Raw genomic sequence first — 19,080 nt, forward strand, 5'->3', positions numbered from 1 at the left:
CTGAGGCTGAATTGCCACGCCGGTTTGGGCCATCAAATCTTGGGCAAAGTATGGACTATCATATATTGCTGGAAAGCCCAGGAGTCTACTTTCCAACGCCGTTGAGAGCGCGCCAATTGGGCTTCTGTAGCTCCAGAAAATCCACTTCGAGTGCAGGGAGGTCAGAATCCAACAGCATCTGCAGTCCTTTCAGTCTCGAATCAGATTTTTGCTCAGGACCCTCAATTTCAGCCAGAAAATACCTGAAATCACAGAAAAACACACAAACTCATAGTAAAGTCCAGAAAAGTGAATTTAGCTAAAAACTAATAAAAATATACTAAAAACTAACTAAAATATACTAAAAACATACTAAAACAATGCCAAAATGGCGTACAAATTATCCGCTCATCACACACCAAACTTAAATTGTTGCTTGTCCCCAAGCAACTGAAAATCAAATAGATAAAAAGAAGAGAATATACTATAGACTCCAAAATATCAAGGAAACATAGCTCCAATTAGATGAGCGGGACTAGTAGCTTTTTGCCTCCGAACAGTTTTGGCATCTCACTCTATCCCTTGAAGTTCAGAATGATTGGCATCTATAAGAACTCAGAACTCAGATAGTGTTATTGATTCTCCTAGTTAAGTATAATGATTCTTGAACATAGCTAGTGTATGAGTCTTGGCTGTGGCCCAAAGCACTCTGTCTTCCAGTATTACCACCGGATACATACATGCCACAGACACATAATTTGGTGAACCTTTTCAGATTGTGACCCAGCTTTGCTAGAATCCCCAATTAGAGGTGTCCAGGGTTCTTAAGCACACTCTTTTTGCTTTGGTTCACAACTTTATTATTATTTTTTTTTTGAAATTTTTTTTGTATTCACTGCTTTTTCTTGCTTCAAGAATCACTTTGATGATTTTTCAGATCCTCAATAACAGTTCTCCTTTTCCATCATTCTTTCAAGAGCCAACAATTTTAACATTCTTAAAACAACAAATTCAAAAGACATATGCACTGTTCAAGCATTCATTCAGAAAACAAAAAGTATTGTCACCACATCAAACTAATTCAACTAGTTTCAAGGATAATTTCGAAATCCTGTACTTCTTGTCTTTTGTGAAAGCATTTTTCATTTAAGAGAGTGATGGATTCATAGGACATTCATAGCTTTAAGGCATAAAATTTCAATTTTATTAATTATGAATTAAGACAAGACTCAAAGATAGATATATGAGACTAAAAAAAAGAAAACAAAATTTAAACTAGGCTCCTAATGATAGAGGTTTTCACAGAGTTAGGACTCACAACCTTGATTTTGAGAAGTGGATGCTCCCTCAGCTTGAGAGGAGAGCTTTTGGCGTTTCATCTCTTGGAGTTCACGCCCCTGCTTCTCTTGTTCCTTCACAATTTGCAGAGCACGCAGTTCTGATTCTGCTGTTCTTCCTTCAGTTGCTCCATAGTTTCTTGCAACTTGGTGATAGATGCTTCTAGGCTGGCCCAGTAGCCAATTTCAGGGAATTCAGGGAAGAACTCCTGCGCCCTCCTTTTGATAGAGTTGTCTTGCATTTGTCCTTCCATTGACTTCTTGGTGATTGGATGTTCAATGGGTATGAATTCATCTACTCCCATCTTCACCCCAGCCTCTTACAGAGCAAAGATCAAGCTTGGGTAAGCCAATTTGGCTTCAGTGGAATTCTTATTTGCAATTGTGTAGATCTCACAAGCAATCACATGATGAACCTCCACTTCTCTTCCAAGCATAATGCAATAAATCATCACTGCTCTCTTGATGGTGACCTCAGAACGTTGCTAGTGGGTAGTATGGAGCGCCCAATAAAGTCTAGCCAACTCTTGCAATTGGTTTGAGGTCTCCCCTCTTGAGTTGGTTTGGGACACCCTTAGAATTGGTTTCCATTTAGTTCCAGGGAGGCATATGTCCTCTAGAACTTGATCCAACCCTTTATCTGCTCTCACCATCCTCCTATTAAAGGATTCAGGATCATCTTGCAGTTGATGTAATTTGAAGATTTCTCTTATTTGTCCAGATAAAAGTACATAACTTCCTCTGACCATGGTTCTGTACGTATGGTAAGCAGTTCCAGTCATTCTCTGCTTATCTGTTAGCCACAGATTTGAGTAGAATTCCTGAACCATGTTCCTTCCAACTTTTATTTCAGGATTGGTTAACTTCCCATCCTCTGTTTCGAATTTGCTCTTGGATCCCCGGATATTCATCTTCTTTCAGATCAAATTAACTTCCGGGATCACTGACCTCAGACCCATTATTTATGATAATGGTCTTCATGTTCTTTAGTTAAGAACTTCTCTTGATTCCAAAGATTATTGGGATTATTCTCTTTCTTTCCTCCTCTTAAATTGGTTTGTTTTCCCTTAGGAGCCATGATCTTGATGAATCTTGGCTTAGTGATCACGGAAAAGCACACCAAACTTAGAGGTTTGCTTGTCCTCAAGCAAAAGAAAAGAAGGAAGAGAGAGAGAGGGAGAGGAAATTCGAATGGTGTGGTGGAATAAGGGAGGACAAACGTGTATTTATAAGGTGGGGAGGGGAGATTTCGAAAAAAAAGAAAATTTTGAAAAGAGATTTGAAAAGATATGGAAAGAATTTGAGAGAAGGTGAGTTTTGAACAATATTTGGAATTGATTTGAAATAGATTTGAAGAATGGTTTTGATTTTTGAAGATTTGAAAGTGAATGATGATGGTTGAAGTGTGATTTTGTAGAAAAGTATGGGTAAGAAAAGGAAAGTTTGAAAAAATTTGGTTTGAAAACAAAATTGTGGTCCCCCCACCTTTCTGGCGTTAAACGCCCAGAATGGCACCCATTCTGGCGTTTAACGCCCATTTGATGCCCCTTTTGGGCGTTTAACGCCCAGCCAGGTGCCCTGGCTGGCGTTAAACGCCAGAATTCTTTTATCACTGGGCGTTTTTCTAAACGCCCAGGATGCTGCACACCTGGCGTTAAACGCCCAGAATGGTGCCCATTCTGGCGTTTAACGCCCAAAATGGCACCATTCCTGGCGTTAAACGCCCAGAATGATACCCATTCTGGCGTTTAACGCCCAAAATGCCCCTTACTGGCGTTGTTTCGCCAGTAAGCTCATTTTCTCTGCTTTTTGAGCTGAATCCTTCTGTAACTCTGTGAATTCCTTCATTTTTGATACTTGCCTTTGTAAAAACAAATCATATAACCTACTAATGACTGGGTTGCCTCCCAGCAAGCGCTTCTTTACTGTCTTTAGCTGGACCTTTACTGAGAATCATTCAAGTCTCAGTTTTGAGCATTCCTGCTCAAAATTGCCTTCAAGATAATGCTTGATTCTCTGTCCATTAACAATGAACTTTTTGTCAGAATCAATATCCTGAAGCTCAACATATCCATATGGTGAAACTCCTGTAATCACATACGGACCCCTCCACCGGGATTTGAGTTTTCCTGGGAACAGTCTGAGCCTAGAGTTGAAGAGTAGGACTTTTTGTCCTGGCTCAAAAACTCTGGTTGACAACTTCTTGTCATGCCATTTCTTTGCCTTTTCCTTATAAATTTTTGCATTTTCAAAGGCATTGAGTTTGAACTCCTCTAGCTCATTTAGCTGGAGCAGTCTCTTTTCACCAGCTAACTGTGCATCCATGTTTAGGAATCTGGTTGCCCAGTAGGCTTTATGTTCCAGTTCCACGGGCAGATGACAGGCCTTCCCATACACCAGTTGGTATGGAGAGGTTCCTATAGGAGTCTTGAATGCTGTTCTGTATGCCCACAGAGCATCATCCAAGCTCTTTGCCCAATCCTTTCTTCGGGCTATCACAGTCCGTTCCAGGATTCTCTTTAGCTCTCTGTTAGAGACTTCAGCTTGCCCATTTGTCTGTGGATGATACGGAGTTGCCACTTTATGGCTGATTCCATATCTAACCATAGCAGAGTATAGCTGTCTATTGCAGAAATGAGTGCCCCCATCACTGATTATACTCTGGGAACACCAACCTGCTGAAGATGTGTTTCTGGAGGAATTTTAGCACGGTCTTGGTATCATTAGTGGTGTAGCAATTGCTTCTACCCACTTAGATACGTAGTCCACTGCCACCAGAATGTAAGTGTTGAGTATGATGGTGGGAATGGACCCATGAAGTTAATTCCCCATACATCAAACAATTCTATCTCTAAGATCCCTTGTTGAGGCATGGCATATCCGTGAGGCAAGTTACCAGCTCTTTGGCAACTGTCACAGTTACGCACAAACTCTCGGGAATCTTTATAGAGAGTAGGCCATAGAAGCCACATTGGAGGACTTTAGTGGCTGTTCGCTCACTTCCAAAATGCCCTCCATACTGTGATCCATGGCAATGCTATAGATCTTTTGTGCTTCTTCTCTGGGTACACATCTGCGGATTACTCCGTCTGCACATCTCTTAAAGAGATATGGTTCATCCCAGAGGTAGTACTTGGCATCTGAAATTAATTTCTTTCTTTGCACTTTGCTGTACTCCTGGGGTATGAACCTCACAGCTTTATAATTTGCAATATCTGCAAACCAAGGAGGTTCCTGAATGGCAAAGAGTTGCTCATCTGGGAAAGTCTCAGAGATCTCAGTAGAAGGGAGGGACGCCCCAGCTACTGGTTCTATTCGGATAGATGATCACTACTTGGTTCTCTGTCCCTTTTCTGTCTCTTATTTCTATATCAAACTCTTGCAGAAGCAACACCCATCTTATTAGCCTGGGTTTTGAATCCTGCTTTGTGAGTAAGTATTTAAGAGCAGCATGGTCAGTGTACACAACCACTTTGGATCCCACTAGATAGGATCTAAACTTGTCAATGGCATAGACCACTGCAAGTAATCTTTTTCTGTGGTTGTGTAGTTCTTCTGCGCGTCATTTAGAACACGGCTGGCATAATAAATGACGTGCAGAAGCTGTTATGCCTCTGTCCCAACACTGCACCAATGGCATGGTCACTGGCATCACACATTAATTCAAATGGCAATGTCCAATCTGGTGCAGAGATGACTGGTGCTGTGACCAGCTTAGCTTTCAGGGTCTCAAATGCCTGCAGACACTGTGTGTCAAACACAAATGGTGTGTCAGCAGCTAGCAGGTTACTTAAAGGTTTTGCAATTTTTGAAAAATCCTTTATAAACCTTCTGTAGAATCCTGCATGCCCCAGAAAGCTTCTGATTGCCTTAACATTGGCAGGTGGTGTAATTTTTCAATTACCTCTACCTTGCCTTATCCACCTCTATTCCCTTGCTTGAAATTTTGTGCCCAAGGACGATTCCCTCAGTCACCATAAAGTGACATTTCTCCCAGTTTAAAACCAGGTTAGTCTCTTGGCACCTTTTCAGGACAAGTGCTAGGTGATTAAGACAAGAGCTGAATGAGTCTACATATACTGAAAAGTCGTCCATGAAGACTTCCAGAAATTTCTCTACCATATCTGAGAAGATAGAGAGCATGCACCTCTGAAAGGTTGCAGGTGCATTGCACAGACCAAAAGGCATCCTCCTATAGGCAAACACGCTAGAAGGGCAGGTGAATGCTGTTTTCTCTTGGTCCTGAGGATCTACTGCAATTTGGTTGTAGCCTGAATAGCCATCCAAAAAGCAGTAATAGTCATGCCCAGCTAGTCTTTCTAGCATTTGGTCTATGAATGGTAAAGGAAAATGATCCTTTCTGGTGGCTGTATTGAGCCTTCTGTAGTCAATACACATACGCCACCCTGTAACTGTGCTTGTAGGAACCAGTTCATTTTTTTTATTATGAACCACTGTCATGCCTCCCTTTTTGGGGACAACTTGGACAGGGCTCACCCAGGGGCTATCAGAAATAGGATAGATAATCCCAGCCTCTAGTAATTTAGTGACCTCTTTCTGCACCACCTCCTTCATGGCTGGATTTAGCCTCCTTTGTGGTTGGACCACTGGTTTGGCATTATCCTCCAACAGGATCTTGTGCATGCATCTAGCTGGGCTAATACCCTTAAGATCACTTATGGACCCCCCAAGAGCTGTCTTGTGTGTTCTTAGCACTTGAATCAGTGCTTCCTCTTCCTGTGAATTTAAAGCAGAGCTTATAATCACTGGAAAAGTTTCACCCCCTCCCAGAAATGCATATTTCAGGGATGGTGGTAGTGGTTTGAGTTCAGGTTTGGGAGGTTTATCCTCCTCCTGAGGAATTTTCGAAAATTCCTTTGCTTCCTCTAGTTCTTCTTGATCAGGTTGAGCATCTTTGAAGATGTCCTCAAGCTTTGATTCTAGGCTTTCAGCCATATTGATCTCTTCTACCAGAGAGTCAATAATGTCAGCACCCATGCAGTCATTTGGTGTGTCTGGATGCTGCATAGCTTTTACAGCATTTAACTTGAACTCATCCTCATTGACTCTCAAGGTTACTTCCCCTTTTTGTACATCAATGAAAGTTCGTCCAGTTGCTAGGAAAGGTCTTCCTAGAATGAGAGTTGCACTCTTGTGCTCCTCCATTTCCAGCACCACAAAGTCAGTTGGAAAGGCGAATGGCCCAACCTTGACAATCATATCCTCTATTATGCCTGATGGATGTTTAATGGAGCCATCAGCAAGTTGGAGGCATATCCTAGTTGGTTTGACTTCTCCAGTCAACCCAAGCTTTCTGATAGTGGATGCAGGTATTAGATTGATGCTTGCTCCAAGATCACATAGGGCTGTCTTGGTGCAAGCGCCTTCTAATGTGCATGGTATCAGAAAGCTTCCAGGATCTTGAAGCTTTTCTAGTAAGCTTTTCAAAATGACTGCACTGCATTCTTCAGTGAGAAACACTTTTTCAGTTTCTCTCCAATCTTTCTTATGACTTAAGATCTCTTTCATGAACTTAGCATAAGAAGGTATTTGCTCAAGTGCCTCTGCAAACGGAATCTTTATTTCAAGAGTCCTTAGATAGTCTGCAAAGCGGGCAAATTGCTTATCCTGTTCCGCTTGGCGGAGTTTTTGAGGATAAGGCATCTTGGCTTTATAGTCTTCAACCTTAGATGCTGCAGGTTTATTCCTTACAGAAGTGGTTGAAGAAGCCTTGTTAGAGGGATTACTGTCAGCACTCTCAGGTGTCTGACCTTCCCTTGGCGTCTGAACGCCAGGAATGGGTGAAGATTGGGCGTTAAACGCCAACTTCTCTCCCTTTTCTGGCGTTTGAACGCCAGAACTGGGCAAGGAATGGGCATTTAACGCCAACTTTCCTTCCCTTTCTGGCGTTTGAACGCCAATAACATTCCTCTCTGGGCTCTTACTGTCCTCAGAGGGATTTTGAACAGTGGTTTGGTTATCCTCTGTCAATTGTTCCCTGTTTGGCTTTTTGCTCTTTTGAGCAGTGGTATTCAGTGTCTTCCCACTCCTCAGTTGAACTGATTGACACTCCTCTGTTATCTGTTTAGATATTTGCTGTTTTGCTTGATTCAATTGCAGTTCTATGTTCTTGTTAGCAACTTTAGTTTCATAGAGCATCTCTTTAAATTCTGCTAACTGTTCTGTCATCAGGAGTAATTGTTGATTAAGCTCAATCATCTGTTCTTGAGGATTAGGGTCAGTGACTACTGTCATGACTTCCTCATCTGGAGAGAACTCATTGCTAGAATACAAATATTGGTTTCTAGCAACAGTGTCTATAAGCTCTTGAGCTTCTTCAATTGTCTTCCTCATGTGTATAGATCCACCAGCTGAGTGGTCTAAAGACATCTGAGCTTTTTCTGTAAGCCCATAGTAGAAAATGTCTAACTGTACCCACTCTGAAAACATTTCAGAGGGACATTTCCTTAGCATACCTCTATACCTCTCCCAGGCATTGTAAAGGGATTCATTATCCTCTTATTTAAAGCCTTGGATGTCCAGCCTTAGCTGTGTCATCCTCTTTGGAGGGTAAAAATGATTCAGGAATTTGTCTGACAACTGTTTCCATGTCTTTATGCTTGTTGTAGGTTGGTTATTCAACCACCTTTTAGCTTGATCTTTTATAGCAAATGGAAACAGTAATAGTCTGTAGACATCCTGATCCACCTCTTTATCATGTATTGTGTCAGCAATTTGTAAGAACTGTGCCAGAAACTCAGTAGGTTCTTCCTGTGGAAGACCGGAATACTGGCAATTTTGCTGCACTATGATAATAAGTTGAGGATTTAGCTCAAAGCTGCTTGCTTTGATGGGAGGTGTACAGATGCTACTCCCATATGCAGCTGTAATGGGGTTAGCATATGACCCCAGAGTCCTTTTGGACTGATCAATCCCACTTATGTCCATAATGGACAAAAGGGAAATGATAATGATTGCAAACAGATAAATTTTGTTTTTTTTTTTTTGAGTTAAACGAAAAAAATAAAATAAAACAAAATAAAATTAAAATAAAAATTCGAAAATCAAAAAGAAATTAAGATCAAAGCAAATTGAGAACTGAATCAATTAAGTAATTAAAAAGATTTCGAAAATAGCAATTAAAAAGATATGATTGAAAAATTTTTATGAAAAAGATTTGATTTTTGAAAAGAGGAAAGAGAAAAACACAAAAAGACACCAAACTTAAAATTTTTAGAAAATCAAACACTAATTTTCGAAAATTTTAAGAGAGAAACACAAGGAGGACACCAAACTTAGAATTTTTACGGATCAAAAAGGGACTAAGGACATGCAAAATCGAAAATTAAAAGAAAAGTAAAAGCATGCAATTGACACCAAACTTAGAATATGAAACTAGACTCAACTAAAAGACTCTAAACCAAATAAAAAAAAAACAAAAACAGTCCTAATCTAAGCAACAAGATAAGCCGTCAGTTGTCCAAACTCGAACAATCCCCGGCAACGGCGCCAAAAACTTGGTGCACGAAATTGCAATCACACTTTTGCAACTCCGCACAACTAACCAGCAAGTGCACTGGGTCGTCCAAGTAATACCTTGCGTGAGCAAGGGTCGATCCCACGGAGATTGTCGGCTTGAAGCAAGCTATGGTTATCTTGTAAATCTTAATCAGGATATCAGAAATTATCGGGATTGATTGTGAAAAGCAACAGAACATGAAATAAGTACTTGTTATGCAGTAATGGAGAATAGGTTGGGGTTTTGGAGATGCTCCATCTTCTGAATCTCTGCTTTCCTACTGTCTTCTTCATCAAACACGCAAGGCTCCTTCCATGGCAAGCTGTATGTAGGGTTTCACCGTTGTCAGTGGCTACCTCCCATCCTCTCAGTGAAAACGTTCCTATGCTCTGTCACAGCATGGCTAATCATCTGTCGGTTCTCGATCAGGCCGGAATAGAATCCATTGATTCTTTTGCGTCTGTCACTAACGCCCCGCCTGCTAGGAGTTTGAAGCACGTCACAGTCATTCAATCATTGAATCCTACTCAGAATACCACAGACAAGGTTTAGACCTTCCGGATTCTCTTGAATGCCGCCATCAGTTCTAGCTTATACCACGAAGATTCTGGTTAAGGAATCCAAGAGATATCTACTCAATCTAAGGTAGAACGGAGGTGGTTGTCAGGCACACGTTCATAGTTGAGAATATGATGAGTGTCACGGATCATCATTCATCCGGGTTAAGAACAAGTGATATCTTAGAATGGAAGCAAGCATGATTGAATAAGAAACAGTAGTAATTGCATTAATCCATCAAGACACAGCAGAGCTCCTCACCCCCAACCATGGGGTTTAGAGACTCATACTGTGGAAGGTATACAAAGAAACGTGTAAAGTGTCATGAGGTACTGATACAATGTCAAAAGATCCTATTAATAGTCAGCTAGTAACCTAGGGTATACAGAAATGAGTAAATGACGTAAAAATCCACTTCTGGGTCCACTTGGTGTGTGCTTGGGCTGAGAAATGAAGCATTTTCGTGTAGAGACCTTTTCTGGAGTTAAACGCCAGCTTTTATGCCAGTTTGGGCGTTTAACTCCAAGTTTTATGCCAGTTCCAGCGTTAAACGCTGGAAATTCTGAGGCTGAATTGCCACGCCGGTTTGGGCCATCAAATCTTGGGCAAAGTATGGACTATCATATATTGCTGGAAAGCCCAGGATGTCTACTTTCCAACGCCGTTAAGAGCGCGCCAATTGGGCTTCTGTAGCTCCAGAAAATCCACTTCGAGTGCAGGGAGGTCAGAATCCAACAGCATCCGCAGTCCTTTTCAGTCTCTGAATCAGATTTTTGCTCAGGACCCTCAATTTCAGCCAGAAAATACCTGAAATCACAGAAAAACACACAAACTCATAGTAAAGTCCAGAAAAGTGAATTTTAGCTAAAAACTAATAAAAATATACTAAAAACTAACTAAAATATACTAAAAACATACTAAAAACAATGCCAAAAAGCGTACAAATTATCCGCTCATCAATTAGCCGTGCTGTGACAGAGCATTTGGACCATTTTCACTGAGAGGATGGGATGTAGCCATCAACCAAGGGTGATGCCTCCAGACGATTAGCCGTGCAGTGACAGCGCATAGGACCATTTTTCCGAGAGGAATAAAAGTAGCCATTGATGATGGTGATGCCCTACATACAGCTTGCCATGGAAATGAGTAAGAAGGATTGGAAGAGAGAGTAGTGAAGTAGAGTTTCAAGAGGAGCACAGCATCTCCATACGCTTATCTGAAATTCCCACTCTTGATTTACATAAGTATTTCTATCCCTTTTTATTTTCCATTTATTATTAATTTTCGAAATCCATAAATCAATTTAATCTGCCTAACTGAGATTTACAAGGTGACCATAGCTTGCTTCATACCAACAATCTCTGTGGGATCGACCCTTACTCACGTAAGGTATTACTTGGATGACCCAGTACACTTGCTGGTTAGTTGAACGGAGTTGTGAATTCAACTGGTGCCATAATAATGATTTCATACAAATACAAAAGAATATGGATCACAATTTCGTCCACCAACCACCAACCCTTGCCAAGACCTTTTTAGCCATTAGTTTACTTTCTTGCCATTTATCTTTCATGCCTCTTATCAAAACTCCAAAAATAATTCATAACCAATAACAAGACACTTTATTGTAATTTCTAGGGAGAACGACCCGAGGTTCAATACTTTGGTTTATAAATTAGGGGTTTGTTACTTGTGACAAACAATCTTTTGTATGAAAGGATTATTGCTTGGTTTAGAAACTATACTTTACAACGAGATTTCATTAGTGAATTTCTAAGCCATCAAGAATCTAATCATCATCATTCCCTTCTAAAGCCCACTCACGCGATCGCATGCCCCACGCGATCGCGTCACCCCAAATTTGGCAAATAAAATAATTTGAACAGAGAGTTGTGCAGGCACGAGGCTGCACTCGCGCCAGAAGCATAACATGTGTCACGCGACCGCGTCGATTAACTTAAAGCGCAAGTCACGCGACCGCGTGCCCCACGCGTCCGCGTCGCTTGCGCCGCACAGCTTATCCTAATTTGCCAAATATCTTATCTTTTCTTCCCCAATCCTAATTTTTCCCTCCCTCCTTTCTTACTCACTTCTTTCCCTTCTCATTCTTCTTATCTTTCATTTTATTTTACTTAATTTATTTGCATGTTTCATTCATTACATTTTAATTTAGTGCATATTTTTCTTTTCTTTTCTAAATTTATTATTTTTCCTTTGGTGTTGATTTTCTTATTTAACTATTGCATCTTTTCTGATATAATTTTCAGTGACTTGTTTTACGATGTTGGGTGATGCTATTTTTCTGTCAATGTCAATCTTTTATGATACCTGTATTCTTTTTGCATTGACATGAACTTACATTGTCTTTCATTACCCACTCTCTTCCCCATTGTTGTATATTTTGTACCACTGGCATGCCATGGCTTCTATTGTTTTCTCACGTACATGTTGAAGCTTCCATGTAAACGAGACCCTTATCATTTGGCATTAACCCATCCATACTTCATTTATTTTCTTATCTTTATTTCTGGGTTACTTTTCTTCCCTTTTTTCTTTCAGGATGGCCACCTGGAGGGGAACCGGAAGACGTTTACATGGGGAGACAAGACAAGTCCATCTGCACAATCTTTGGAGAGAAGCATCAGTTGGAACAACCTATCCACCTACACATCTTAGCATGCACCGAGGACGGTGCAATCTTTAAGTGTGGGGAGGTCGATACCGATCTCCATGAGTTAGCTATTTTCTTCTTTTCAACACCATTGTTTTATTTTCTTTGTTTATTCATTATTACATTTGCATATTTGATTGCATGTTTGTTTGATTTTATGCATTTAGTTACTACTTGGTTGAAGTAATATTTTCTTTTTCAAGAAATTTTTATAGTATTTCACTAATTTAAATCGAAAAATTTGTGTTAAACTTGTTTGGAAGTTGTATTTGGAACATGATTTTTGAGCCAAAGAACACACAACCTGTGAGATTTTAAGCTTAATTGTATGGTTACATTATTTAACCATAAAATTTTATTCTTATGTGTTTTTCCTTCTCTATGATTGTAATATTTACTTTGTTTCAGTCTATATGTCCAATATAGAATGTAGATACATACCTGCATATGATTGAGGCCATTATTTGAATTTTTACCCACTTATCCCAAATAAGCCTACCTTTTACATCACCCTTGTTAGCCCCCTTGAGCCTTTTAATCCCTTTCTGTTCTATAACCACATTACTAGCCTTAAGCAGAAAAACAAATTAAAAATCCCAAGTTGAATCCTTGGTTAGCTTAAGATAGAAATTGTGTATCAACTAAGTGTGGGAAAATTTATGGGAACATGGGATGATAGGAAAAAGGTATTAAAATGAATAAATTATTTGAAATTTGGGAGCATGCTCATGTGAGATCAAAATAGTTAAAACACCATGTGCATTGATATATTATTCTTATATTTCAAAAAAAAGGAAAAGAAAAAAAATTATTAAGTAATTAAATAAGGGGACAAAAAATTACCCCAATGCAAAAATTAAAGAATCAATGCACATGGGATAAAATCAAAAATAAAAAATTGGTGCATGAGTATGTAACACACAAGTGGGAAAATTGGGCAGCTAAGCAAGATTTCTAGATTATATAGAGTATGTATGTGTTAGGTGAAATCTTAGACTAATCAAGGGTTCAATTATTAGCTCACTTAGCCTTATATATATACCCTTACCCTTACCTTAGCCCCATTACAACCTTGAAAAAGACCTCATGATGTTTGTATGTATACATTAAATATTTGTTGATTGGTTAGATGAAGAACAAAGTTTAGAAAGCATGACTAGAGAAGAGTAGAGAGATTAACCCTAAACACTTGAAAGATTAGAGTGCATATACACTACCAGTGAGGGTCCAATGCATAATTATATGTTCCCTGCTTTCATGAGCTATCTTCTTACAAGTTTACTTGTCTTTTATTGTATAATTTGAATTAGTGAAATCTGATTTATGTTTGTCTTGAAAAGCTTATTTATTTTTAACTAAGTAGGTAGAAACATTCTGCATATAGTTGCATTCATATAGATAGGTTGCATTTCATACATTGTACCATTCCTCTTCACTCTCTTATAGCTTCTCTTGAGCTTAGCATGAGGACATGCTAATGTTTAAGTGTGGGGAGGTTGATAAACCACTATTTTATGGTTTATCTTGTGCTCAATTGAGTGGTTTTTATCAACCCTTCACCCACTTATTCATATTAGTTGCATGGTTTTACTTTTCCTTTCTTATTATGTGATGTATGTGAAAAACATGTTTCCTATGCTTTAAAATTAATTATTTTAATTACCCTTTATTATCATTCGATGCCGTGATTTCTGTGTTGAGTAGTTTCAGATCTTCTAAGGTAGGAATGACTTAAAGGATGGAAAGAAAACATACAAAAATGGAAGGAAAGCACAAAACAGAGTTTCTGAAGAAACTAGCATCCACGCGATCGCATGGGCGACGCGACCGCATGCTAGTGCGAAGAGAGCGCGACACGAACGCGTGACTGACGCGACCGCGCACCTTGAGCGAATCGCAGATGACGCGGACGCATGACCGACGCGACCGCGTGACAAGGAAAACTCCAAATGACGCGACCGCGTGACCCACGCGGACGCGTGATAGAGGCCACGCACCAGAAATTACAGAAAACGCTCCCAGCAATTTCTGAAGCCCTTTTTGGCCCAAATCCAAGTCCAGAAGGCATAGATCAGAGGTTATGAAGTGGGAGAATACATCCATTGAAGGGGAGTCTCGAATTTTAGTCACTTTCCATGATTTAGGTTTAGTTGGAGAGAGGTTCTCTCCTCTCTCTTTAGGATTAGGATTTAGATTTAGGATTTTATTTGCTTTAAGGATTATCTTTTTATCAGGTTCAATATTCCTTTTTCATTACCTGCTTTCTCAATCTAGTTTATGAATTCTTCTATGTTACAGATTACTCTTTCGAATTAATGTTATTTGAGGTATTTCAGTTTATTGTTGCTTTCTTTTATTTATGTTACTGTTGCTTCCCATCTGAAGACATTTTTATTCCAGTAGATTTACTTTTCCCCTTTTTGGTCTTGGTTAAGAAATCAGTAACTCAGGAGTTATCAAACTCATGCTTGATAATTGTTATCTTTGCTAATTGAATTGTTCTTCAATAATCCCAATCTTTTCTCCGGAAATAAATAGGATCCGAAGATCAGACTAATTAATCCCTTGACCTTCCTTTGCCTTAGTAAAGGTTAACAAAGTGGAATTAAGATTCAATTTTCATCATCATTGATAAGGATAACTAAGACTGGACTTCCAATTTCTCATACCTTGCCAAAAGTCTATTTTACAGTTATTTATTTATTTTAATTGCCATTTAATTTACTCGTCATTAAATTACTTGTTACTCATTCTTGAAACCCCAAATTTACAATCTCCATAACCAATAATAAGAATATACTTCCCTGAAGTTCCTTGAGAAGACGACCCGAGGTTTAAATACTTCGGTTATCAATTTATTTAGGGGTTTGTTACTTGTGACAACCAAAACGTTTGTAAGAAAGGATTCTTGTTGGTTTAGAAGCTATACATGCAACGAGAATTTATTCTGAATTCTAGACCATGCAAAAATCCTCTCTTCAGCCCTCTCACAATGGGAGCTTGTGTCAAGGCAACCTTCAGCTTATCAAACGCCTCCATGAAATCTTCACTCAACTCGAACTCTACGTCCTTCTAAAGCAACCGGAATAAAGGCAATGCTACCTTACTGAAGTCCTTGATAAACCGCCAGTAGAAACCTGTATGACCAAGAAATGAACGGACTTCCCTCACAGAGGAGGGGTAAGGTAAACTAGAAATAATATCTACCTTTGCTGGATCAACAGAGATACCAGTATTGGAAACAACGTGGCCTAGAACAATACCTTATTTTATCCTGAAATGACACTTTTCAAAATTAAGTACAAGGTTTGAATTAGTACACCTTTCTAATACTCTAGTTAAACTATCCAAGCAGAGGTAAAATGAATCACCGTAGACACTAAAGTCATCCATAAAAACTTCCATACAATTCTCAAGAAAATCTGAGAAAATACTCATCATGCATCTTTGGAACGTAGCCGGTGCATTACATAAGCCAAAAGGTATCCTCTTATATGCATACGTTCCAAAGAGACATGTAAAAGTAGTTTTCTCCTGATCTTCAGGAGCTATATGAATTTGAAAATATCCTGTGTAACCATATAGAAAACAATAATGCGATTTACCTGACAGGCGATCAAGCATTTAATCGATGAAAGGCAGCGGGTAGTGGTCCTTGCGAGTGGCCTGGTTCAAACGCCTGTAGTCAATGCACACCCTCCAGGAGCTTTTCACTCTTGTAGCCATGAGCTCTCCATGCTCATTCATCACTGTGGTGATGCCAGACTTCTTCGGGACTACCTGTACTGGGCCAACCCATTCACTATCTGAGATTAGATAAATGATGTCAGCTTCTAGCAGTCTGGTTACCTCCTTTTTCACCACTTCTAAAATGGTGGGGTTCAACCGCTTTTGAGGTTGACGGATAGGCCTCGCTCCCTCCTCTAAAAATATCTGTTGCTTGCAAACCTGAGGGCTTATACCTACTATGTCTGCTAAGCTCCATCCAATAGCCTTTTTGTGTCTTCTCAGCACACCAAGCAGTTGCTTCTCTTGTTGGAAAGTGAGTTCCTTTGCAATGATAACTGGGAGCTTCTGATTATTTTCAAGGTAGGCGTACCTGAGATGAGGTGGAAGGGGTTTCAATTCAATTTTTAGCTCATGGTCAGGCACTTGATCATCTTGAACCACTGAGGGTAGCAAGGCGTCTTCAATATACTTAGAGGACTTTCCCACACTGGCACCTTGCTCCATGGTCTCTTCTTTTACTGCCTCTTGGTGAACTTCAGCTACAACATCATCAATAATGTCGCATTGGAAGATGGAGTGGTCTTCCGGTGGGTGCTTCGTGGCTTCATCAAGGTTGAAGCTCACTGCTCTGCCATCTATCTCAAAAGAATAGGTTCCTGAAAAAGCATTCAACTTGAATCTCGAAGTCTTCAGAAACGACCTTCCAAGCAAGATGGATGAAGGTCTTCCAGAGTCACTAGGGGGCATCTCAAGAATGTAGAAGTCGATAGGAAATGTCAGCCCCTTGATGCTCACCAGGACGTCCTCCGCAACGCCAACCACCGAAATTATGCTCTTATCTGCCAAAACAAAATATGCTGCCGACCTTTTCAAGGGTGGGAGTCTCAAGGCATCATATATAGATAATGGCATAATACTAACACATGCACCTAAATCACACATGCAGTCAATAAATTGTACACCTCCTATAATACAAGTAACCATGAATGGACTGGGATCCCCACATTTTTCTGGTAAAGCACCTATTAAAGCAGAGATAGAGCTACCTAAAGGAATAGTTTCTAAATAATTTATTTTATCTTTATGCATGCACAAATATTTTAGAAACTTAGCATATTTAGGTACTTATTGAATGGCATCAAAAAGGGGAATAGTTACCTCAACCTTTTTGAAGATCTTCACCATTTTGGGGTCTAGCTCCACTTGCATCTTTGTCCTCCGAGCAAGGTGTGGAAATGGAATAGGAATGGCTTCTCTTACAGCATCATCTTCCTTAGGTACTCCATTCCTTGGTTGTGCAACTTCTTCTTCAACCATATTTTGTGCTTCCTCCTCTCCTTCTGTATCCTCTTCTACCTCAACAACATCTTCAACTTGAACATCTTCTCTTAAGCTTGGCTCTTCGAGAATCCTCTCTTGCAATGTAATTCCGGACCTCAAAGTGATAGCGTTGATTCCACCCTTGGGGTTGGGTAAAGGTTGAAAGGGAAGTGTATTAGAGCTTGAAGGTTGGTTGTTGGGGGTAGAGGGTAGTTCCATCCAGGATATAAAAGCTTGTAGAGTAGAGGTAAGACCGGTAAGGCTAGAGGTAAGTGAATTCTAAAGCTCTTTTTGTCCTTACAGGATAGAACGGAGTGTTTCATCTTGGTTAGAGGAAGGGGGAGGGTAGGTGATTTGGGGGGCTTGTTGTTAGTTGAATGGAGGTGCTTGGTATTGCCTTTGGTGAGGTGCTCGGTATGGAGGATTCTGTTGGTTCCGGTTCTGTTGATAGTTGTTGTTATTCCACCTTTGATTTTGACCGGTGTTTCTGCCTCCTTGGTTGTAGTTTTCCCTCCATCCTTGGTTGGAATTGTCACTCCATCCTTGGTTGGAGTTGTCTTCCCAACCCTGATTGTAGTTCCCACCTTGATTCGGACGGTCATAGAAATTATGGGTAGCTGCCAAGGTGTTGTCTTCTTGTTGGAGTTGAGGACATTCATCAGTGTAGTGAGAATAGCAAGCGCATATTCCACATACTCTCTGAGGGACTAACTGCTGACAATGTTGCTGTGGAGGAGGTGGAGGTTGTTGTTGATTAAGCTGGAGCTGCTTCAGTATATTGGTCATATCTTCTAGAGTTTTTGTGAGTGCAACTATCTCACTGCTAGAGGAAACTTTCGCAATAGCCTTGGGATAGTTGGTCCTCTACCATGCATTTTTGGTAGACTCAGCTAGATTGGTGATCAGTTGCCACGCTTCAATTGCCATCTTGTACTTAATCAGAGAGCCATTACTCGCAGCATCTAAGAGGGTCTTGTCTCCAGGCTTCATGCCTTGGCTAAAGTAGCAAATCAACACCAACTGGTCAATCTTGTGGTGGGGACATGAGTCAAGGATATTCCTGAAGCGTTCCCAATACTCGTAAAGAGTCTTTGATTCACCCTGGATAATGCAGGAAATTTCTTTTCTCAGTCTATCGGTAACCTCTGCTGGAAAGAACTTATCCAGGAATTCTCTTCGGAACAGATCCCAGTTAGTAACAACTGCTTCAGGTTGAGTGTAGAACCACTCCCTTGCCTTTCCCTCAAGAGAAAATGGGAAGGCGTATAACCATATAGTGACCTCGTCTGCACCATGCCGCCTAGTAGTTGAGCAGGCTGACTGAAAATCCCTAAGGTGCTTGATAGGCTCTTGAGCAGGTAGGTCATGAAACTTGGGTAGTAGATTAATTAGAGCGATTTTTAGTTCAAAATCCGCAGCCAAGTTTGGATGACGCGCTTGATATGGTTGCAGTGTAAAGTCTGGAGCTCCTGCTTCCTGGAGAGTAATCCTTCTAGGCTCTGCCATATTACCTGCACTCAAATCAACAGAATCAGTAGAAGAGGAGCTAGTTTCTTCCTCAAATGACGCTTCAGATTCAACCTCAAATAAGACTGGTGAATTGGTAGAAACCCCTTCACCACCTTCGGAGGCTAACCAACACTGAGCTCACCTAATTCGTGAAATAGTTTTTTCGATCTCAGGATCAAATGCGGCTAAGCTCGGATCCGGTAGTGAATGTGTCATTCAATGAAAGAAACATATAACTCATGGTAGTAAAATATAAAAAGAAAATTGCAATTATGTAAATAAATAAATATTTACACCAACCAATAATTTAGCACACTGTTGCAACTCTCCAGAAACGGCGCCGAAAATTGACGGGTGAAAAAATGCTGGTTAAGAAATATTAATAGAAGTAGCGTTGCGAGTACAGATCTTAACTGGCAAAAATTTCACTTATCAATTTAAAAATGATGTCAAAATTA

The sequence above is a fragment of the Arachis stenosperma genome, chromosome 4 (genome assembly GCF_014773155.1).
Source record: "Arachis stenosperma cultivar V10309 chromosome 4, arast.V10309.gnm1.PFL2, whole genome shotgun sequence".
NCBI classification, from domain to species: Eukaryota; Viridiplantae; Streptophyta; class Magnoliopsida; order Fabales; family Fabaceae; genus Arachis; species Arachis stenosperma.